The sequence below is a fragment of the Bombus fervidus genome, chromosome 18, assembly GCF_041682495.2.
Source record: "Bombus fervidus isolate BK054 chromosome 18, iyBomFerv1, whole genome shotgun sequence".
Lineage (NCBI taxonomy): Eukaryota > Metazoa > Arthropoda > Insecta > Hymenoptera > Apidae > Bombus > Bombus fervidus.
Genome location: NC_091534.1, coordinates 1,026,320 through 1,052,035, shown reverse-complemented (window position 1 = coordinate 1,052,035; position 25,716 = coordinate 1,026,320). Strand labels below are relative to the sequence as shown.

At 35.3% G+C, this 25,716-nt stretch overlaps 1 protein-coding gene across 1 annotated transcript in view; it reads right to left on the bottom strand.

Moving 5' to 3' along the window:
- The window catches only part of Dip-lambda (Dpr-interacting protein lambda), a 533,509-nt gene extending 509,860 nt beyond the window's left edge, over window positions 1–23,649 (bottom strand). The window contains exon 1 of the mRNA XM_072020689.1: window positions 23,363–23,649. The gene's annotated coding sequence lies outside the window, so the exon portion shown is untranslated. The remainder of the gene's footprint in view (window positions 1–23,362) is intronic.
- Between the last annotated feature and the right edge of the window lie 2,067 nt (window positions 23,650–25,716).

The window sequence follows — 25,716 nt, the reverse complement described above, 5'->3', positions numbered from 1 at the left end:
ATGTATCGCGCTAAATATGAAAACAAACGTGTATTTAATAACAATATTTACATGTTTACCACTTTACGTACACGCATATGAATCAATCTAAAAATGCGATCGATTTGGCACCTTCTATTTGTTGGTTTGTTCGTCACGCAACAAACACGCTGCTTAATTTCGTAAAATACTTTGATCAATATGTCCAGTATAACGTGTTTTGTGTAGTATTGTGTTTGATTACTTGAACCGTGAAATGCTGTGTCACGTTGTAATTACTTTTCCATTATTGCGACTTTGCTATAAAATCAAAAGCTACGATACTTTCCTCCATTCGTGCATTTGCTCCCTCGTCTGTACCGATTTCTGTGTACGTTCATATAGATTATATCGTAGTATCGTGAAATAATCATGTAAAACTCGATAAACTTGTAAAGAGTATAAACTGAAATTATCGTTGGTTGACACGAGCATCGTTAGTCGTCACCAGTCGATTAGCTGTATTGATTTAGTTGCTCTAGTTCTAATATATTAATTTATTAAAAAATAGTTTTAGTTAAATAATCCTAGTTTTCTGTTCTATCATTTGTAAATAAATATACGGAATAAAATCCGTTATTAAAAATCAATTTAAAGGTAAGGAAAACAAGCGACAGAATAAAAATTTGGAAATATTAATAGTTCTTGAGAGCTATTACTTGATTAGATGTTTCTAGTAATTTAATAAGCATTCTATGTCGCAGCTAAAGATCTCTATCCGCAGATCGCAAAGTCACAAGATTCGAACATCGCAAGAAGTTCTTCGTAGATTTTGATTAGTAGAATTCAAAGTCGCCAATTTTCGATATTAAAGGTTCCTACTAGATTTATAATCATAGCGGGATACAGGAATGACTCGCATTCGTCGAGTAAAAATTTTGAAGTTTCAAGATATACCAAAGAATCGCAACTTTAAAGACGGAATAACAAAATTTTAAACGGACAAAATATTTCAAAGCGCACGTGTAATAATATGGAAGAACTTTTTCTCTAGTCATTTTCTCACGAGATTTCGAGAATATCGGCATATTTCTAAATGGAATCCTATACCTTTTTGTACATCAACTGATGCGTTCTTTTATTCTCTGTACAAAAGTGTTAAGGCACTTGCGTGTGAGAATGCTTCGTTCGAAAATATTTTAATTTTATTAATTAAAAATTAATCAATTACAGATAAGTTTCACGAAACACTAAATAAAAGAAAAATTTTCCATATTTAGTATGAATTTACCCCCCTTTTGTAATTAAAATTTTTCAAAGTTTGTAATTATTCGATGCAGGCAAAATTTAAGAAACACGTAGCAGCTTCTGGTGACAACGAAATCGAAACTTAAAAGAAAATGGGTATACTTTCAACGATCTGATAAAAAATGTTTTATTTAAAAGTTATTCAGTTTCGAATCGGCTACAATTTTTGGCCCTCTAGAGTAAAGTTCAACCATTATTTTCACTGGAAAAATTGTTTCATTAAGAAAACAGAGTTTCCGTTATCTACCGTTATTATTACTAGCATTAGAAAATTGCAAAGTATATTAAAAACATTCTTGCACACTATAGGAAATATCCATTATATACTTGTCTTTTTTTCTTTCTTGCGACAATGATCATACATGATCTTAAATTTCAGATAAGAAAACACATTCGATCCATTCATTCGTCTTCTTTCGTCATTGTAGTCTTTGTCGCATTTTTTATTATTAACTTTTGTTATTCGAAATATTTGACTCTCCTTCGTTACTACCTAGAGGGTCTTTAATTAAATTTAATTAAAACAGCCATAATTAAATCTTCTTGTTGCCATACGTCTCGTTCAAAGAACGCATGTCTCGCGGATATTTTCGAGACTATATACGTAGGTCCGTCTCTCCCGCTGATCCATCCCTCCCGGACTTACCTATGTATACATAAAAACAACCGTCTCCGCCTCGATACGTGGGTGATATGAATCCGCAATACGATAACCACTCGTATCTTACGATACCACTATCACATAGCATAATTAACAACATTCCCTTCGAGTTAACTAGCGAGGAATTTACTCTACATACGTATGTATGCACATATAAATTATGTATCATTTGTTATAAAGAAGCGTTACGAAGGAGTCAGAAAGTATAGAAAAGTCCCACATAAAGATTTTATATCTATTTCATATTCATCCGTATCTCTAAAAACTGGGGGAGTTTATTTATTATTTAGAACTATGTATTTGTTGTTACGTAGCTCCCTTCTTTTCCTCTCGTTTCAAATCTACGTTTCATTTCTTAACAGCAAAGCGTGGAAAAAGCACATTGTATATAGGGTGCTTCGTTTATCTTATCCACTTTAATATCTTCGTTACTTTTGCAGACACAAAAAGATGTGCGCGGAAATGGTTGTTTGTTTAAGAACGGCGAACATCAAACGTTTCTCGTAAAATGATAAAAGTTTCGGGAAAAAATAAGAATGTTCATCCTTAACTTCAACTTTAACTTAAGCCCTGTTACGACTTCGATGACGCAGGTAACAAGTCAATTTGGTTATGCTATGCCGCACGGGATTGCGGCAAGGTGAGGCCCAGCAAGGTATCAAGGTATTTTGTTAATACTAATTTCGTTTAATAATAAGACACGATTAAATTTCTTATACTTTGTGCCGTAAGTATAAGGTCATAAAAATCGCTGTCTTTAACCACAGACCAGGCGCCTTTCGTTTATCTATCTCTCTACTATCGCTAGAAACGTAATTTTCTCTTCTACTGTATGACGCAAAATGTAGAGTATCACGCGGCCGTCGCTCCGATGCCTATTTTTCTATATATTCAATTTTTCAATATAGCGGTTTTCACGTTAAGCGCTACCTAACCCAAGTTCCTCTCTTTTTACATAGAATTTCCGACATAGAATTACCGCTGTTACCGTCCATTCTTCCGTCAATATTAGATTCGCTTTATAGCCTATAAAAATCTTCAATGCCCTGCCAATCTTCTAATCTATATTTGCGTTTCTTCCCTGAGCCGCTTTTGTCTGAAGAAAAAGATATTATTAGATATTTTATCGTGATATTCGAATAAAAGAGTCTTATTCGCACATCCGAACGAGACAGTATTATTCCGACGATCAAAGAGACAAGTCTAATCAGTATAGTTGTACAATCAAGAAACGATTGTATATGTAGAGAGGGTAAAACCATCATAGCGTGATTAGATAGCTTTGAATCGATGGAGATTTGTAAAAAGAAGCCCGTGCAAAATTGACCTTGTATTCTACTTATCACAAAGGACAAAAGTTTCAAAGGAATCACGGATCTAAATTCAACCGTTTTCATGCAAAAGACGTCGATGTGTCGATCATTCCTGGACTAAATTGGGGTTAGGTTCGCAATTTGTTTACATTTGCAGTAAGAAAATATATAGCACGCTATTGACAAAACAGCAAGAAATATAGATTAGCTCGCAAAATGTTACTTTTAGAAAATTAATGGGAAATAATAGGTACATCTAGATGCAGAAGAAGCTCTAAGGCAAAGATTTTCATTCTGGATTGACAATCTGGTAATCACGAATTAATACTGCAGCGTTTTAATCCATATCGGAGAACAGACCGACGCCGCGTAGAGAAAAATGGATTATCGGTGTTGCTCGTGTTTGCCCATTAATGAGCTTACATAGAGCAGTTCGTCCCGTAAGAATCAATCACAAGCCAGGATGGTGGGCGACGAATAATTTAAGAAGTTTGTTATACAACTCAACCAAATTTTTGACGCTGCAAGTGCGATAAATAGCCACGAATTTTTGGAACGTGTGTTATTTATAGACGAAAGTAGTTTTTCAAGTGTTAGAGCTAACAGAAATACCCATACAATGAAAGATTTAAGCAAAGAATTATTGGGAACCACGTTATTGGTTCTATTTATTCGCCTACCTCGATCACAAGTGCAACACATTCACGTTATAGCGCATTGTGAATAAAAACAGTTTAAACCTGTATGAACGCGATCTAATCGCTCTTTTCTAGGGCGTGCACTGTACCGAAGAGACTGGGAATTTTTCGATCCTCACGATGAATAGAATATGATGCAATAAAGAAATTTGAGCCTGAATTTCAAGGTTAACGTTCATTTTGCTCGAACCTTTTGTTTCGAATCTTCACCAATCTGATCGCCGAGAATCACACTGTGCGTGTTTTGATTTATTTCCTAATTTTACTAGTATAATTTTGTAACTGCCCTTGCTATAGATATCGTTTAGTTTTAAACGTCTCAATTTAACACGAGTACTTCATTTGTCAGAAGTTTGAAACAAAAGCGTTAGATGCTAAAGTTTGCCTCGCTATAACATCGCTTTCAAAACTTAGATTCTCTTGACGTTTTCCTTATTTCAAATTTCAGTTGTACGCATCGAACATTTTGCTGGGCCATTGGGCACAGCGCAGATCTTTCTTATTCCAACTTTTTATCCATATCGACAGATTTAATACATTTTTATACAGGATATTTGTGCAAAGAAATGTATTTTGTTAATTATTTATTCAATTAAGTGCTAGATATTGGAATTATTATCAGATGTGGCTGAGACTCGATGTTAGTAGAGGTAATGAGAGTTAGATTGTAAGAGTAAACGTAAATGAAAATAACGTTAAAATAATCACTTGTCATTCACGTTGTGATTAAAAAGAAGGAAAAGATGCAATTTGCGCAAAAAAGGGGACTGCAATTTCAATTTTGTTGAATTTCGAACTGTAGAGGGTCCAGATCGAGTGACGCCTCGGACAAAGCACGTGTTACACCGTATCCAAAATTCACCAAAATTGCAGCTAGGGCCCGCTTTCCCGCGTAATTACCGAAATTAGCGAGGCATAACCCCTTAATTATACGACTAATTGCAACAGTGGGCTATTGCCGTTAAATGTGAAGACTTTATGATGCTGAAATAGATCTTCCTTTTGATTCGTTGAAGCTAATAGTCCGCTTATAACCATCGTTTACTTTCCTCATCGAAAGAATTTACGAATCTTTTGTTTTGGTAGATTTCTCCATAGAAAAGTAAGAGGGATTGAAGTGACACTCATCTCTCCCCCCCCCCCTCTCTCACACTCTCACTCTCTCTCTCTCTCTCTCTCTCTCTTGCCATTTCGTTCTCTCGTGCTCCCGTCTCTTTTCATTCGTCTCTCTTGCCTTCACTGCCTTCCTGTTTCCCTCTTTGCGATGTCACTTCAACATTCTTTTTCAAGGGACGATGGTTCGATATTAGGAAATACCTTCTGCCAATTCTCTGTTACATAAGGTGAGTGTGTTCCTATAAAAACCATGGCTTTCCCTAGCACGCTCTTCTGAATTGGTTTTAGATTAAGAATTTTTATACCTTCAGGTAAGAGGGTCGCAAGGACGATGGTATTCGAAGCTCTCCGATTATTTGCTTACGTGGAATATCTATGGTCGGTACTATCTCCTGATTGAAAACAATACTTGCACGAATTCATATTCGTCGCCGGAATAAAATACGTAGAAATAGCAAAATATACATAAAAGATAAAAACTCTATGTAAAAATAATCCATATTAATATATATATACCTTAATGACAGACTCTTAACCATATCATTTGTTTGAAACTATAAAATATTGTTATTCATATTTTTATCGTTGGCTGATATTAAGTTTTAATTCTCGTTTAAAGTTAAATTACAATAAATTAAACAATTTTATAAATTTAAGTTATCAGATTACGAAACATGCGACAAGGAATGTTTCGTAATTTCTAAATATGTAAATATAGAAATATCTTTAATTCGATAATGTTTCGGTAGATTTATATTTGGTAATCGAAAATAAGGCAGGATATTCGCTTTACCTATCTTTTAGGTCATTGCAAATTAATTAAAATGGTAATCTTTGAAATACAATCTTACGAACGAATTTTTAATATCGTTCTATCCGACAAAATATTAAAAGACGATATACGTATAACGCTATACAGCATAAAATTATTATAGTATCGATAAAAAACTTGTTTCGATCCTAACATTATACAAATGTCATTATAAAATAAAAAAAATCTCTTTTTTATAATTACGTCGTTATTCCACCAAATTGACGATGTACTAGCCAAACAAACGAATAATCCAATATCTTTTCAAGGTTTCAAAAATTGATAATAAAACGAAATGATTCTCCAGCCCTTTGGGGTATGCATCGTCGACACGTTACTACTGAAAAAGATATTTTGTTTGCCAGAGTTGCAAGATAATCCTGAAAAAATAATCAATTCATAAACGTCAATAATGGCATATGCACAAAGTGCATATCTGTCACTGTATTGCTCATGGATTCCAACAAGGAAAATATAGTAAAAATGCAAGCGAATTGATTTGTCACTTTCTCGGTGAATGTATTGCATCATACGATATGTGTGCATTTTGGTTCAAAGTGGTTTGATCGACAAACCGCGCTTTGGAGAAACTAGTGGTTGAGAATTCAGCCAAACGCAAAAACAGTTTGCGAAGCAGTTAGGTGTAACAGGACAAAGCATTTCAGATCGTCTACGCGACATGAAAAAGATTTCGAGAGAAGAGGGTTGGCTTTCCTGTGAAATTGCCGCGCCATAACGCTAGACCACGCGTTTCTTCCGATACAAAACACATCATAATGAGACTGAAACTGTCATTTTTTTCGCTCGATACAACACAGTTTGTCGGATATGCGCTTTCGTATATTCGTAAACATGAAAATACAGGGCATCCTTTCCAATTGGTATTGATCAACCGCCTGAAAGATGGCTTAAAGTTGTAGAAAACGAAAAAGAAATTTTGGATTATTCGTTGGTACGCGTAACACCGAAGCGCAGGAGATTTGCTAATCCGTCTGGTGCCAAGAAGTTACAGGGAAGAAAGGAAAAATGTTTGTTGATAAGTATACGTATGAGAAACGATACCGTTCTAAAATCTAAGGTTTGGAAAGAGGTGAGTAGAGAAAAGAAAGAACGTAGAAGGGGTTCGGAATGCTATATGGATACATGGCTTCGTATAAGATAAAGGATGACTCGAGTTCGCCTCGGGCAAGCTCCAGCTCGTCTATCGGCCGGCAATATCAGCGAGAATTGAAATAGTCGTGATATTTCTTTGAGAGGCGAAAACGAAACAGCCGTGACGGCGCGCGACTCGCCGGAATAAGAAATAATAAAAAGCGAGAAATAGATTTTTGTGGGATACAGGCAATGCCTCGGGAAAAATGGAAGCGTTAGCTCGGTCGTCCTTTACAATCAGATTTCTTAGCGGGCCGCTCCATCAGCGAGCCGATACTCCAACTCCTTTGTCGTTATCGGCCGACGCCACGCTATTGGCCCGACAATCACCAGAACGAAACAAAAGAAAGGAAAGGCACAGACGAAGGAAGCAACGAATACTCGATTGAATCGCCGTGCACCAAAGATATTACGTGTACGATAAAAGGTATTATTTTTAGAGAAATACTACATATATACGACACAAATTATTTTCAAATTGTTTTCCCTCTTCTCTCATCTTCTCGATATCGATAACCGACAAATATATTTAACCTACGGCGACAGAAACATTTCAAAATAACGTACACCGCTCAAATAAATTGAACAATTTACAATTAATTTATCCATGTAGCACTCTCCAAATGTTTATTCCATATTGAGAAAAATATTTTTTATTAATATTCCGATAAATATAAATGCAAGCGTATTGGTATTTAGTTTAAAAAATCGCGCTCTGCTGCATACACATGTATCTACATTTTTGTTTTAAATAAATATACGCTATTCTTGAATGCGAAGATATAGGGTGGTCCTGGTCTAACTGCTGGTACAATTAGGTACGATTCTGCGATAATAAATGATAATAAATATAATACAAAGTCGCAAATATCTACAACTATAACTTGTAAGTAGATTCGCGATTAAACAAATCGAACAAAATAGCACAAAAGTTTTAGGTTCCACCAAATTTTCAGGTATAACAAAGTAATTAAGTAATTTCTGTTCGTTGGGAATTAAATTTCTCGTGGCTGAAGTTTGATTTATTATTTATCTTTTTAAATCGCGATACAACGGAGCACTTTTAATATTTAGCTGATACTGACGCGTTCTATCGGATACTAAGCTGTTGTTCGTTCGGTTGATTGTTATTTTTATGAAATACATATAAAATTGCGTATAGTACGATTCCAATATATCTGACTGGATAGCTTATGAAAAGATTTATTTTGCATCCTGATTTTGAGAAGGCAGGTATTTTAAATTTGCTACGATCTTCCATTCAATTACACGCTTCAAATCTTGGAAACAAAACTAAGCCTTACGTGAAAAAATTCGTTTTTTCAATTTTATTTTCTTGTTGAAGGATCAAGAAAATGTAGTAATATGTTATGTCTTTTATTGTAAAAAATCTTTTAGCCGCGTTCTATCAAAGTCATTTAACGATATTAGTGACTTTTGCAAACAAACCTTTGGCATTCGTGACATTTTTGCAAACCCTTATTCTCTCCTTTACTTACGTACGTGGTAACTACAACTTTTTTCGTACACTGTAACATTTTCAGACAATGTTAAAGGTTCCGATATATTTATAACTCTGTGTGTGCGTTCGTTCGTAACGTTCGCTCGATACATTACACTTATCACTCGCGAAACTAATATTAGGTGACTGATTGAAAAAGCGGAGTAGCTCCGGCAAGATGAACTATTCACAAGAAAACTTGCAAACGTGCGATCGTTGGAGCAAGGAAATGGAAGCACGAAATGGTTCCATCTCGAGACGATTCTTAACAATGAAATACAAATGATGACGATCAACGAATTTGATGTTCTCGGTACGATTCTAAATTCTCTTCGAAACGATGACAGGCGTTTACTGTTCGATAGACCAAGCGATTCTGAATTTTCTGCAAAACGGCGAGAGAAGCGCTCTGTTCGAAAGATGCAGCGATTCTGATCTGCTCGATTCGATCGAGAGTTTGGCAAGGCCCCGGCGAGAATTTGAAAATATGTATGCTGAGTGGCTGGTCATCGAGTGCAAGAAAGGCCCAATCAGAGTGTTCGTTAGACGTCGCTCCAGGTACTTCCGTATACCCGAAGCCCGTCCTTGGCGGGCAGTGAGAGAGGGAGAGAGAGAGAGAGAGAGAGCAATTGGGTAGGAATCGTGGAAATTCTTACAAGTTATCGTTACAGGTATCGTAACAATAGTTAAATTAGCCTTCGTAAGTAACCACGTTTATGACACGCTCGACTACCGAGAGCAGGATGGTAGATCATAGAAGATTGAAGCAAGATCGAAAGCTGGTTTCATAAAATTGTAAAATCCGTCAGAACGAATTTTTTAATTATTCGATCAATATAAAAGTCCACACATCGGAGCGCACGGAGTGACGCGTTAACGAATATGGGCTTCTTTGATCCCTTACATCTCAGGATCTAATAGCCGGCTCAACTCTGAAATTTCCCGTGATCGATGTCTCGCCATAAGCTACCATTCTGTACGAAATTCAGTTCCAAAATTGAGAGACGAAGAGTGGACGAAAAAATGTTCGCTCGCTCTTTCTTCATAGTGTATCAGATCGGATTGGAGCTTTCCAACTATTCCAACATTATTTTACTTTGTAAAACGCGCGAACAAGTATTCATCTACGTGCTAAGTTGATGTTACGTTGCTAAAGTACAACGGGACTTAGTGAACTGACACAGTTGCAAAGAGACATCAATATTCGACAAGTTTAATACTACTGTCAGAACATTGCCTGACCCCGGGGGTATCCTGCGGTCTAACACAGGAACTCCTCTCATGGATTCTAACTTTTGTTCTAGATGACGAACATACGTAAAAGCTAGTATGTCAGCTACTCGACAATTAGGACTGCAAGGGCCGATTGCGTATAACGTATTACAGGTAATCAGAAGTACAGAGTATTACGATGAATATTGTACGTATAGAAAGATCGCTAGAAACGATTAATTGTTAGTTTCCTTTTTAAAAGAATCGTGCAACATCTTTCATAGATATACGACTCTATTAGGATTTATGTATAATTCTAGGAATAATAATAACAATAACAAGCGAAGGGTTCAAGGGCAAAATGGGCTGTGTCAATTTTAACGAATGTCGAATTTTTTAACGAGTTTAACATTTTTTCGCATGCTCCTGTTCGTGCTCTTCGTCATTGGCTGTGTCGTATTAATTTGGACGAAAATTTTTCTGTTTTATAGTAGTTTTAAGATATTAAAGCGTACAAGATACTTTTCGTTTTTTACAGGTTAATGTGTTGCACAATGCTGTGAATAATTATAAACTCAACTCTATTTTTAGATTCTTCACAGTATTAAAGCAAAAATTGACATGATCGTTTATATAATTGCATATCCTAATGTAAAAGAAAACTGAGGATACGACAAACAAAAATTTGATCCCCTTCAAGTTCAGGAATAATTAAATTTCCCCTTAAAGTTGGTTTTTTGGCTATGAACAAAATATAAACTTGATATTGATTTTGCTACATTTTCATTCAATATTTCTGTAAATAATCTGTACGGCACGCTATCCATAGATTTGTTTAAAGTTTCGTCGTAAATATCCACCTATGCGTATTTTACTCCTTTTTTAGGTTAAACGATATTTTCTTTAAGGTGGCTTCTTGCGATCGTAAACTTTTCTTGCTAGAATTCCCTACAGGTTTTCGATCGGGTTCGGATCAAAACTCGATACTGGCCATAGTAATAATTCTATTCCAAAATATTGAAACCACTTTCCCGTAGTGGCGGCTGTATAAATAGAAGCAAAGTCTTGACGAAAAACTATCTTTTTGTTTCCTATTCAGTTATGAAAGGCAATAATTCACCATGTAATAATTTACAAAAATATTTCCACTTTGCATATTCAGGCACGGACAGTAATTTCTTGGAAATTTCGAAGAAATAATGCAGGATATATGCTTGAGTTTATAATTATTAGGTAAAAGTAGAAAACTACGTAGAATAAAATATTTTGTTTCGATACAATATCACTGAGAAAATACAAAGTTGCGACATTATATATCGAAAAATAAATTTTCATTTTCTGAGAAATGCTACGACGTTCCTCTCACCTCTTATTGATTATTATCCACTTGTTACGTTAATCTATCACCTGTCTATCCTGATTCTATATCTGGTTATTAAGCGATTTAAAATATTTGCATTAGGTTTAAATACGCGAATGTAAATAGCAATCTAACGAATACGAATATAGATAAATTATATTGCAATTATATAAGAAATTACATCCTTTCCAGGCGTATCACGATTTTATAATCATCCCGTATATTGCCGTGTAACGAAATATCTAGGATAGTGCATTTTTAGTAATCTAAAGTTGTACGTACCTTTTACTCGAGGAATTAGTATATTTTCCAAGTCTGCGTATATAATATATGGTTATAGGGCTTATTAAAGACGACAAAACATGATTTTTGTCTCGTTTCGGACGAAAAGGAATTACAACTGGAATTACAACTCCAAATCATCCTGCACGATATAATTTCATTGTATGGAAATATTTCGTAGCATGATGAAAGTTAGATATAGTAATATAAATCGTGTAATTAATGACACAGAAAGGCAGGGCCTGTATTAAAAATGATAAATTCCAAATTACGGTAAAATTTTCAGTCAACATAAGAGTTACAATTACAGGAAGATTACTAAAGTGTACTTGAGAAAAGTGCCTGATAATTAAACGATAACAGCATGATAAATTGAATTGGGGAAGATTAAATTCCAGCGTAAACGGTGATTAAACTCCCTCGTCTCTTGGAAAAAGCAGCCACATTTTTCGCATGTAAATAACCGGTATCTTCCAGAGTACGGTGCGGGGAGGAGAGAGGGCGGGTAGCATCCCCTATCAATTATAGGAACGTGCTGACAGCAGACGTAATGCGTCGTCGATGCCGTCGGTGACTCGGCCCGGAAATAGAAATAGAAGGGCGAACGAGTAGCTAGGTCCGAAATAAAACGCATAAGACTTCAATCAATAGGAGTTTATCGGGCAACGTTTGCTTGCAAGTCCTGTTGGCCAGGCAGAGCGAAACCGATGCAATACTAGGAAGATAGAGCAAGCAGGAGTAGGATGCAACTACGCGCATTGACTTGTTTACGCTACGCTGAACGGCTATGCAACCGAGTGGAGGACTATAGTCAGTATCACAGAAACTACTACTGAAACGAAAAGAACGTATCGTCGAAGCACGCTATGCGCTGTCTGCGAGCCATCGGTGCCTTTTCATCCTCTCTTTTGCAGAATATTTTTAAGTCAGATGTTGGAAGGGACAGAATTCTACACCTTGCGCCTCGCACCTTTCAATTTATCCGCAACGTGTTGTCCTGCTCTTCCCTATAAATTCTGCAGTTTTCACGCAGTGCCTAATTACTAAAATTGTTCGGATAATGCAATTTTCGGACAATAGAACAACCACTTTTCCCATATAAAACTTTGTTTCTTCAAATATAGATTACGATTAATCGACAGATTCTTTAAATATTTATACATCCCAATATCTTCTTGGCTGCCAAGTTGCATAATCATGTTCAATATACACCCCCGTCTGTAAATCATTGGAAAATTACTCATTTTGAGTAAAATGGTTATTAGAATAGTACAACACGAATACGATCCTCCGGATCAGCATTTAGAAATGGACTACGTCCGTAAGTATCTGTTTGAGAAATTATTTGGGCAAGATTGTCCAAAGTCAAAAAACAGATATGACGATTATTGGAAGAAAGTTGAAGCCAGTTATCTCTTAAAAAGTTATTAATAAAATCTACCGTTACCACCACAGTGAATTCTTCCCATAATTGTGCGTCCGCGGTAACCTAATTTTCACCATCTGTTTGTAGTTTATAGCTATGCTTGCGCTGTCTCGCAGATAGACACATATGGATATGGGAAGTACCGATAACGATAGTCTTGTGCGAATATCTGGAAAACTAAAAGAGTCCGGCTATTACACGTATAGGAAAAAGCTAATCAAAGTGTTGTCTACGTAATGTACGTAGTGTAAGTATGTACGTAGAAACGCGGAAAAACGATGGAATGACGATGAAGATCGGATGACAAATTCAAAGAGTTAATTAGGAAAAAGCCGTACGGATAATCGCATCGTGCTTAAGGGAATGTAATCTATTATTTATATGGACGCATTCCGATTTATCCGAGACGCTACGTTTACTCAGGATGCCAGTAAACGCGTAGGACAGTCGGTTCCGTTCGCTACCCTCGCAGTCGCGAAACCGTTGAGGCCCGCTAGCCCGTGACGCAGCAAGAGAGAGAGAGAGAGAGAGAGAGAGAGAGAGAGAGAGAGAGAGAGAGAGAGCATAATTTACGACAGCCTCGAGTGACTCCGCTATCTCTTGCTAGAAACGGGGGTGACGGATTTCGTCTTTGGATTTCAGAGGACCGCTCCGAGCGTTCGAAGCTTCGCGTTTTCTTACACCAAGTCGGTTAAAATAGTGTATAATCGTGACACGCTTGATAAACTGCAAACAAAAGATAAGAATTCGGTGTGCATCAGAGGTTACTTCACCCGGTCGTCGACCAATACCGTATACTGCGTATACTACGGCGGACGCGCAATTATAGCAGAATTCACTATAGTAATTTCTTTAATAGCTTTTCAACAAATAACCAGCTTTTTCAAGAAGAGCGCCCTTGACAACATATGTCAAGGTCGACTTTGTTGGGGCCGATTCCCCTTTTGTCAACATTTATCAAAAACATAATCAACAGAATACCGCAATTATTCGAAGCGGTGATATTGGCAGGCGGCGGATGAAAAAGATATATGAGATATTTTGTTAAGACTTTGGACATACAATTTAATCTACGAATTTTTTAAATTATAAACAATTGATTAATGCCAATTTTATTTCTTTTTATTAAATGTCCGGTGATTTATGAACAGGGGTTCTGCTTCTTCTGGGTAAGTAACTGCATAGAGTCACATTCTTTTTGTACTTCTAACCATTGAAACTCTTTTCCGAATGCCATTTCTATAAAATCGTCCTTACTATCGTCTTTACGGCGATGAAATCATTTCATTACATCGGCATATTTAAGGCTTTTCTACCGTTGTCGGCATCAGATAATTTCCAACGTCACGTTTTTATTTCTTAATGCCTATGATCGTCACTTTTCCAACATCGTATATTTTTAACGACTTTTACTTTGCTTACTTTTCTGTCCGCCTCTCCAGTTGATTAGATAAATCTCGGACTTGTAGTTTGATTCAAATATTACTCCATTTTTACCTCGTAATTGTTAAAGAATTGCCTTCCTTGCTCTCGCTAGAAACATTTTCGTCCAAAAAGTCCATCCAAAAGAAATAGGTGTTGGCCGAATGGAAGGTACGTCGCAAGGTTAATGCATTAAGTCTGGCAGGTTTTTATTTTTAGTAATAAAAGTTGAACGATTTCAACTGATCGAACTTGTTCTGTTATTACTCGTTCAAACAGTGATATCCATAACGTCATCTACATCAACTTTTAATGTTATATTTTTATCAATGGAACAGACTCGGTGTCGCGATTTATATCACGTCGTATAAATACATCAGAATAAATCTATAAAAATAGCCTCGTATCCTGCTAACGTCGCAATAAAAATCAGATTGCATGAATTATCAGAAATTGATTGTATTATTGGTAAAATTCATTTTGCAATTTACATATTTTCACGTAAATATAAGTACACGATATTTATATTATTCTTAGTACATGTATATTTGTTTTGTTTTGTTAGCATGCAATGAAAGAATTGAAAATTATTTTAGTAAAAATAGCACAGAGAGAAGTGTAGATATAATCGTATTGTCCATATATGATACATACGTAAAATCATATATGGTCCTCTAAGACGCGTGTTTTGTATAATAAGGAGAAATACTTTGATGCAATGAAATATTTTCATGCGTCTTTCCAGTTTAGAAACTACCGCATTATATAGGACAATGTAACAAATGATTTATTAAACTAAAAATCAAAGTGCGAAACTGTTAAACGATTTCAAAGTCAAAATCGAATTACGTTTGAAACAAACCTGAAAAGTTAGTTGCGAAACTTGAATAACATTATGGTATGTCAGAGAGATTTGCATGAGACGAGAAAGAGTGAATAAAGGACTTTGGGTTTAGCGGTAACTCTACACTGCAAACAAAATAATGCAAAGAGTAGCCCGTTTCAAAACCAATTACGTTTTACAAACAAGACGTCGCAGCTTTATAGATTCTCAAGGGCTGTTATAAAAATAGATAGCGAGTATACATTATAATAAAGAGATTTTCATAGAAATGTACCTATCAATTTTATATTCCTGGACTTTGACGTTTCCCTATTTTGACTATTCACTAAGTTCTCGTACACCATTTAACTTTTCAGATTAAAGTTTTCCATCGATCACGTTTATCAATTATGTTTATAATTGAATCATGTTGCGCAAGAAACTCGCCAAAGCTAAAAATGGCAAAAAATTAGTCGAACGCTGCACGGATTGTTGTTACGCCACGAGGCTTACCATAATCGTCGCTCATGGCACTACGGTGTCACAAACAGATTGTCTTATAGGACCGGCGAAATATATACAATGTAGCGACAAGCGCGTAATTGTCATCAAGCAGCGAGTTTAGAAACGTCGATTCGCCTTCGGTCCGTTATTTCATGTACACAAAGAAGGTGGCATACGTGATCATAAGTGCGAACGGTGGCGTGACCCGAGCGTTGTGGGTGTCGTCTCCCAGAGAAGACAAAGAAAAGATCAAAGGGCATCAGTATCATTTGAGGATTCAAACGGAATGCATCGAGAGATTCTGACGAATAAAATTAAAGTCGCTTAGTCTACAAATACATCGAGAGATATCCTAAAGTCGGGTCGAATTCCTGTAATAAACTAATTGTATTCATCGCTAAATAATTTGTGACGTGTTCGTTATAATATTAAATATTGTTAAATATACAAGTTTATATTAATCCTGTTAATTAAGTGTTAAACTCATTTGAACTACCTCTGTTATCTTAATCGAAACAGGGGAACGACTAATTCGCGGCGTCGATTATCCGAATCGTAGCGAGAATTTACGCCTCTCGCTGACGCGGTTTCCTCACGACCGCGTCTCTCCGCGAACGGTCGTAACATTTGTTTTGGAAGAAGTTTTCAACCCATTGAACGAATCTTGCGTTGTAAAATTGTTGAAACTACGAAAGATACGCTTTAGGCTTCCCAACTACTTGGCTACAGATAAGATCAATAAGGATAGAAAAGAAAGAACCATATTTTCTTATACTCGAGCAAAATGAATTCTCCGATCCTTCTGAAATAATAAATCTAAAGAAAGTTACTCGTGAGATTCTAACATTACGGATACTTTTACGGATCTTACACCTAATGGCAGACCTATATCAGATGCAAAAGCAGATTGTTCAAATTTTTATGACAATTCAAATAGTGAGAAGAGAAGTAAGAATCGTTGAAGATAAAGACGGCTCCTATGTAGAACATCCTGACTTTGATGCGGGTGATACTAAAATTGAAATTGTCCAATAATACTGATTCGCGAAAACTATAAAAAATTTCATGGTAATTATTAAATAAAAAGTTTCTCTTTCGACGATAGAATATGATTCTGGTATCCGAATAGTCGACTTTTCAATATCGCGCTTGAAATATCCAATTCCGAATGACCATAATACATTATAAAGCGTAATATGAATCGCATCTGTCTTATCGTTTGAGACCTGAACTTATTTCACACTAGCATTAGAATTATCCAACTCAAGTCTGTTATATTACGTTATATTAAAGTATGTCTATGAGAGAATGTAGCATAATCGTAACGTAAATTAAACTGATGTTTTGTAAACCTGACAGACAACAAAGTAGAGAAGCATTTTAGATAATTTGGTTACATAGTCATTTTCACGTAACTTATATTCTCTTGTGTTCTTTCTGTCATTCGCATGTATCGATTTACTTACTTGTTAGCTTTATTTCCATTTAACTAGATCTAGAATTTTATTTCACTATTTAATACGCCTTGAATATTCAAGCATTACGTACAAGAGAGACATAGAAAGTAATTTCTCAAGAGTAAACTATACGATCGAAGATAGAAGTCACGCTTTGTAATTGCAACGTGTTTTAAAAAAGGAGAAAAAATTGTTCTTTGCGTTGCATCGATGAAACGAGCGGAAAGAATGTAAAATATGCGAAAGAAAGGGTGAATTTTCAAGAAGGCTTGTGAAACGTTTCGACGCAATGGTTTCGCGACGAAATGAAGAATACAGAAATTTCCCTGGAGGTGTCGTGCAACGTCGAATTCGTAAAATGCCGGTAGGGCTGTTTCGTCGATCGATCGGCTGCGTTTCAGCGAACGGACAGAAATTGGAAATAAAACGAGACAGCTTGAACGAGCCGCGAGTAACGGCATTTTGGCAAGCCATGGGACACGATGCTCTACTCCTCCGAAACCAAAGGAACTTTCGATTGATTCCCGAGAACTCGCGAATCCACTCCGGGGAATCGAACCAGCCAACTTTCGCGAAGGATGAATTTTCTCCGCGTCGCTACGAAACGAATTTCGATCCGCGCATTTCGAAAAACCTATCAAGTCGACCTTACTTTAACTGCTGCCGAATTTCAACCTTCACCTTTTTCCGTTTACCAACTCTTTCATATTTTAATATACAGCATGTCTCGTAAACTTTGTTATTCCAAAGAGAACTTTGTTACCTCGAGTATCTTTGTTATACCAAATACGCCAAAAATTTTACTACCGAAAGCTCCAAGATTTAAGCCTTTAACAACGAGTATATTGTGGAAAGTCGTGAATTTTGAAAAAGAATTTTGAAAATCGTGAAGAAAGAAACAAAAATGTTTTTGGTTTGACACTTATTTATTGGTGTTATCGTCTATCTAATGAAGATGCTGTCCAAAATGCTGGAGCTATTGCAGCGATGCAAGCGTTACATCTAACAATGACCGCCCTAATTGCAGCTAGACATTACCCTGCTGATATTTGATGCACTACAGCTACAATTCGCTCTCATCTTCATTAAGCAGATGATAACACGAATAAGTAATTGTAGACAAATAAGTGAAAAAACGGAAGTTCGAGATTTCCTCGTTTTTGCTCCATTTTGGAGAAAATCGTGGAAAAGGAAAGAAAAATGTCTTCGTTTTTACACTTATTTATTCGCGTTACCGTCTATTTAATGAAGATACCGTTCAAAACGCTGGCCTCTTGCAGCGATGCAAGCGTTACATCTAACAATGACCGCTCTAATTGCAGCCAGACGTTGCTCCAGTGATATTTGATGCAGTACAGCTACAACCCTATCTCATCTTCATTAACTAGATAATAACATGAATAAATAAGTGAATAAATAAAATGAAGAAAAATGGGCAAATTTCTAAAAGACTTTCTTTCTTTGTTTATCGGCCCTATACACGTTCTTTGACATGTAAATTGGAAACACCCAGTACAGGTTAATTTTGTTCTTTTAAACGGGATGTTCAATTTTTTATGCTTGATTTCGACGCAATAGCGAATTCTGAGCGTAAAAGCACTGCGATACATTTATCCTGAAACTAGTTATGCCCGCGCAACCGCCTTCGTGTTCTGCGTTATTGGCATTATGATATTCAGTTGAGGACAACGTTTAATGTAGTCTATAACGCCGACTGTTTTCAAGTTTTCACGTAGATATTTCTAGAGTGATAAAGTACGGGATATTTGGGGCTGTACGTACTCGTTCTATTATATTAAAGGTACAAAGTATTAGCGAAATATTAGCTACGAGAGAAGCATATTCTCGCGATAATACAATCTATTCTAACATATTTAAAATGCTTATGTATATGAACTATGTTGGCGCCAGTTTTTGTCCCCGTAGCTATACAAGACAATATCAGAGTCTTTCTTACATATAGATTTACAGGTTTCCGCAATAAACATGTATGCGGACACTTTTATAGAATTATTCAAGAGATACACATCTCTCATACATACTTTAGTTGTATCTGCGTTTCCAGTCTTTTCCCCTACATTGTGTTCACTAGTCTGCTCCGTAAAAACCGATTTTAAGTAAACATAGACTAAAACCTGACCAGAATGTACCTACGTAGAGAAGAAAACCGCACGAGAATCTACTCATTGGTTCTCGAATTATAAGCTAACAAACAGACAGAAAGACATTACGTTTTGTAGGACGTAGAAATTTACTATTTCTAAGAAATTTGAATTTGAAAGAAACATGTTCAAAGCGTCGATCATGTGCACCGATATAACGTTGTAATATTTGAACCGTTTCGTTCCTTACTTCTCGTATCGTCGCAGAGTCTATTATAGAATCATGCGCCAATAATCCGTTGCATCGTATGCTGCGAACTTGGTATATCTCGATATACAATATTTTTCAGTATTCCCTAGAAGAAAAAATCTAGTGGTGTCAAGTCTGGTGATGTAGTTGGCCAGGAAGCCATCGATATTGTCGATCCACATGTTCGACACTTCGAACATGTTTCATAACGAAAGTAATGGAACAAACAAAGTCAAATATCTCAGAAACGGTAAGTTTTAGAATAAATATACCTTGGTACTTTTATACTCGGAAGAGTATTGCTGTTACATCGAAATCAGGTATAAACAATTGTACGCATTCACCTGTCAAGAAACCAGCATGATCATATTACATGTTTCTTTAAATTCTACAACTTTCATTCGTAATGTTTTCGCATATTATTTGCAATAACGAAGATATTACAGATGCACAGAGTTTGCGTGACACACTCTCTAAACATCGAACGATTTTTCCATTTCTTTTTTAATAATACGAGCTCGGTCTATTAGAGAAATTTTATTGTAATTATCACTCGCTGCTATGATAATCTAGTTCAGATTTAATTTATTAATTTGGATTTAATCTATTTTAGAATTAATTTCTGAGAAATTAAATAGTGAGATAATAAAAAAATATCTGACAACCATTTATTTACATTGAATAGGAAAATTGATTCAAAGAATGACCGAAACGATTTGAAATCTATTTTGTTTCCAAGTGACTTTTGTCAATTTATACAGTATAATTGCTATTTTTTATTACATATTTTACTATAATATTTACTGTAATATTTGTCACGAGGCTTACCATAGGCGGTGTCCCTGTTCCTAACCGTCTCTCGTGTTACCACAGTGTCGTAGACAGATCGTCTTATAGGACCAACCAAATACATACAATGTAGCAACAAGCGCATATTTGTCATCAAGCAACGAGTTCTAGAAACGTCGATTCGCCTTTGGTCCGTTATTTCATCTACACAAAGAAGGTGGCATACGTGATCATAGGTGCGAACGGTGGCGTGACCCGAGCGTAGTGGGGGTCGTTTCCCAGAGATGACAAAGAAAAGATCGAAGTGCATCAGTATTATTTGAGGATTGAAACGGCATGCATCGAGAGGTTCTGACGAATAAAATTAAAGTCGCTTAGTCTACAAATACATCGAGAGATATGCTAAAGTCGGGTTGAATTCCTGTAATAAACTAATTGTATTCATCGCTAAATAATTTGTGACGTGTTCGTTATAATATTAAATATTGTTAAATATACAAGTTTATATTAATCCTGTTAATTAAGTGTTAAACTCATTTGAACTACTTCTGTTATCTTAATCGAAACAGGGGAACGACTAATTCGCGGCGTCGATTATCCGAATCGTAGCGATTCTCGCTGACGCGTTTTCCTCGCGATCGCGTCTCTCCGCGTACGGTCGTAACAATATTTTAATTTGCGCGACTCATTAACTTCTCTATATTCTGTTTTTGATTCTTCTCAACTACTCTTCTTCCAAATTTTTCGAACCAAAAGAACAAAGAATTAAAGTAGTTGATTTGTAAAATATAATCTGTTGATTCGATCAATGCACAAAGCGGTTCCATATTTAAAATCATTTCCACGCTGTTCCTTAATTAATGAAGGGTATTTTTATTTCCTATAAATATGTTACGTTTCAAGATTACATAACATATTCGTGCATTCTATGAATATTTATGTAACGACAGAAAAATCTTAAATAGTTCCCATACTGTGGAGCAAATAAGAAAACAAGATTATCGCAATCGGTTAATAGCAATATTCGTTATACGTATATCACTATCTTTTTAATTCCAGAGCTAAAAGATTATATTCATTTTATATTTTTTTTTCTTTTCGAAAACATTGATAAATTGTTGTACGAAAATATAAATCATACAAACATAACATTGCAAAGATAATAAATTTTTTGTATAAAATGATTGCTTCTCTACGTTTTTGGCTTAAAATTTTTATAAAACCCTTGTATTCCGCAAGTATTCCTTTATCTCGTTTCGTTGAAAAATTAACGTTACATAATGGGGAAAAATGTAAAAACTTTAGATTTATCTTCGTCCCTCGCCTACTCACTGTGGTCCTATTTTTGTACATTTTCTTTCGATGTCTTTTTGTTCACTTGAAGTAATTAAAGTCGAAATTTTATTAACCACGAATTGTAAAGGTCAGTTTCCTTTTCTTTGCTTCGCGTTAATATCTCTTCTATAGAAAATACCTTCGATAAACAGGTATTGCTCGATTGAGAAGTTGGTTCCTAGCGAGGGAGGAAACTATTACCTAACTATGCTGATCAATATCAAATTTCACATTGCCAGAAACTAGGCAGCCGAGCGTGTAGAAAGTATAAATATTCTAAAAATTTTAAATATTGCAACCAGATAGTTGTCGTTAGAAAATTTGACAATATCGTAGCGGTCAGGAGACAAAGTTGAAAAGTGGGGTACAGATAAATGTAAAATAAGAGTCATCGAAGAATTACATAATTTGCTGTAGCTTTTTTTTTTTTTTTAAATATTCATCATTCCGAAATCACTGATTTCAATATGGTCGAATTGAGCACATCAGAAGATACTCAGTTGCACGTGTAAATTCGCATTGAAGGGAAAGAGATAGAGATTGGGAAACATATCTCCATGACCCGCAACCACGTGATACCTAGCCTCTGTTTGTAGTCCTGTTGTCAAAGGGACGAAACGTAGAACGTGGTTCTGGATAATGTTTGCACAAACAGCTGCAAGCTAACAGCTTATATTGGTCTATTTCCCTCTCTCTTTCTTCACCTCTTCCTGACCTCGTGCTTCTGTGTTTCACTCGTGGAATTTTATTCCCCCCTTTCTATTTCTTCCTGCACTCTCTTTCTCTCTCATACGCATGTGAACCGCGCTCTTTCTCTTTCTCGCATGCTCTATTTTCGTAGCTCTTTCGATATTTCTTCCACTCTACTCTTATTCTCTTATTGTTGTTGATCGGATCTCCCTCCGTTCTTCCACTATATCACGGTGGCTTCCGACTACCCACATCTCTTTCCAACGTTACGCTCGTATACGCATGTGCGAGTAACGTTGCCAAAGTGGTTTCAGGTACGATTAAGCCGACCAGAAAATTACTGGACTGGGCTAAAACCTTCGTTCGTGCGCCAATCTATACGCGCGTGTCGTTTTTGTAACGAACTGTCCCATTTAGAGGTGAAATTGTCAAGCCATTTTTTTTAGAGTTGCTGTTGTATCTATACGAAACCCATTTCTATACATCGCAACATTGCAAACTAAAGAAAGATTGTACGCGTGTGAATAACATACTTGGAAACAACATGGTTTATAAATTAATCCAAACTCTGTCATTTTTCGAAATCTCGTTTCAAATAAATAAGGTTTAGAAGAAGCCGACAATTAGTTGTTTTATACAACTATATATATATCCATTTTACATATACTATGATATTACTGTTACAGAATAATTATTTGGTAATTTTGTACTTGAATAAGCGCAATTTACGCACTATATCCTTTCTATCACAGTGTTACGTAGATTTCACAAACGCATTGATTGTTAATGATATTGTAAAGTGATTTGCTGAAATTAGATATAATGATTCGAATACTAAGTCAGATGAAATATATCCAAAGGTAGTTGGTCGCCATTGTTGTGTATATCACCTACAGCTCTTGTCAATGGATAATTTATTTTAAAAAATGTGATAAATCCATTTTTTATTTAATTTAAGAACCGAAAAATTTACTTCAATGTGTTTTTGTTTATAAACAATTAATAATTTAAATCTTAAGGTATCGATTTGTTTTAATCGATTGAAATTTTGTTAATAAATGGATTTTCAAATCAGTTTCTGTAATCCGTATCCTGCCCAAACAGTTCGAGATACCAATAGTCAGACACAAATAATAGCGAACGTAACTCTAATCTGTTCATCTGTTTTCAAATAATAAATATGTAAACTTACGGAGTGTGAATACAGCAAAAAATCCTCCTAGTAGTAACACGTAATCGCGCCATGATGCAATAGTATTCCATTGTCTCTTCACTGACTATTATCACGAACTATTCTTAAATAGGGCTAGCTTAGCCTAATATATAAAACTAGATAACTATATTAAATAAAACGACAGTTTGATACATTTTATACACAATTTAACTCTTAATTCACTCTCAGTCTCGTTCTTTTTTTACTCTTCGTGCACACACGGACAGACAGATACGCGCAATTCCTTTTATTTGTTTGACGGTTAACGTCCTTAAACGCGTCTTTTCAAATGACTGCGCTGTGCCGACCAATCAGGCGATGTGAAATAGTTAATCATATTGGTATCTAACATAATATTACATGTACGATTGTGAACAAATTGTTTTGTTGTGAACAAACTGCGATTGAGTAACGTACTCGTAAATTATTATTACATTTATTAAACTATCGTTATTATTATTATTAAATTAAATCGTTATAATTAAATGTTTCTATTATTACATTTAAAGTATTATTAACTACATTTATATTGGGTCGTATTCATGTGCAAACTTAAAATTGACGGAAATAGTACATATTATTGTTTCCTTTTCTAAATGGATAGCCTTGTATTAACATCAGAATTTGTTGAGATTATTTCACGTCGCCCGATTGGTCGGCGCAGTGCAACTTTTAAGTATGATGCGTTTATGAACGTATTTCGAGTCGTTGCGTAAACGAACGTTAGTCGACTCGTTCGCGCACGTCTTGCCGTTCTGTGAAAAATGAAGCAAGTGAAAAGTGAAAAGTAAGTCGGGAGTTAAACTGCATATAAAATGCATCTAATCGTCTTTCGGTGTATTATGATTCTTTGACTATTTATAATAGATTAACTTGGACTGTAAAAGTAGCAAAATAAGGAACAATAGAATATTATTACACCATCGTGGAATCATGTATTGCATTCAACAAAATGTCTTCCTTTATTCACGTTTCGCAAATTATTTACGTATTAAATAATAACAACAAGGTCTGATAGCGATACAGGTATGTTTATTGCAGTTTAACATAATAATATTATAACAGTTTTAATTTACTTAGCGTATAGATGTTTGTAAACAAAGATGAATTAATGCATAAGACAAACTTCAAATAATTGAAATTTAACGAATTGTGGATTATTTGTACAATGAACTTACATCTACCTGTACACGTAGAGACGTGGACAAGCTAAGTGTCTCCTATCATTCGCGATTCGCTTATAGACACTTTGATTTTTGAGTCGATCTAACACAGATGTTAAAAACAATAAGATATCAAAACGTTGTGTTAAAAGTATTATTATCAGTAATATAATATTATTGTCAACGAATATTGAAATATTAAAGCATAAATTAAAATATAAGAATTATGCCAACACAAAGAATGTTTAAAATATATAAATGCAGGAGCTATTAATAACAGTTTGAACAAGTAGCAATATATTTATAACATATTACGTAATAATGATATGCTTAAAATTCCAAGCAAGTTTAAAATATCTTTGTAATTCTTTTACAATTTTTTAAACCTTTTCTTATCCTTTTAAGTATTTACATTAATCAATGTCCGTATATACATATATATATAGGGGATCTCGATATCAATGGTACAAATGAGGTGAGGGTGATTCTGCATAAAAATAGAAGTCAGAAATATAAAGTAAATTTTTTTCATTTAAAACATGGAGAAAATTTCGAGAAAATCTAGTTCGAAAATTTGCCAAATATATCTGAACTAGGCTAATTCCGGTCTGGGTAGGAAATGGAAAATGGAAAGTGTAAAACAAAATTTCTTTGCAAAACGCCTCGTTTCCGAGAATGATATTTGAAAATTGATGAAGTAATCAAGTAGAAGGGTTATTCTGAACTAAACACGTTCAAACACCATCTTTTGAAAATAATGTTACAGTTTTCACTTATTTTCGCATCTAGAATAATCTTTTACTAATTATTAGTCTATAAACTATTAACCAATTTGCTACAATAACGATTTCAAAATTTGTCGCATTTATATTGGTAAGGAAAACAACTTTCTATTGGAACTGTTTTTTAAATGAACTTTAAACGATGATAGTTCAAACTCGTTTTCTCTAAAATCGTGATTTTTCAATTATGTCATTGATGCAGTAAATGAGCGGTTTGTCAGAAAGGACGAAAAATTCCCACGAAAAAAAGAAGAAGAAATAGTTTTTCACATATATAGGGTGATACGTAACTTGCCGTACAATTGGGTACGGAGGGTTTCTACGACAAAATATAAGACGAAAATAGAATAAAAGTTTTCATGTGACGCTTCGTTTCCGAGAAAATCGA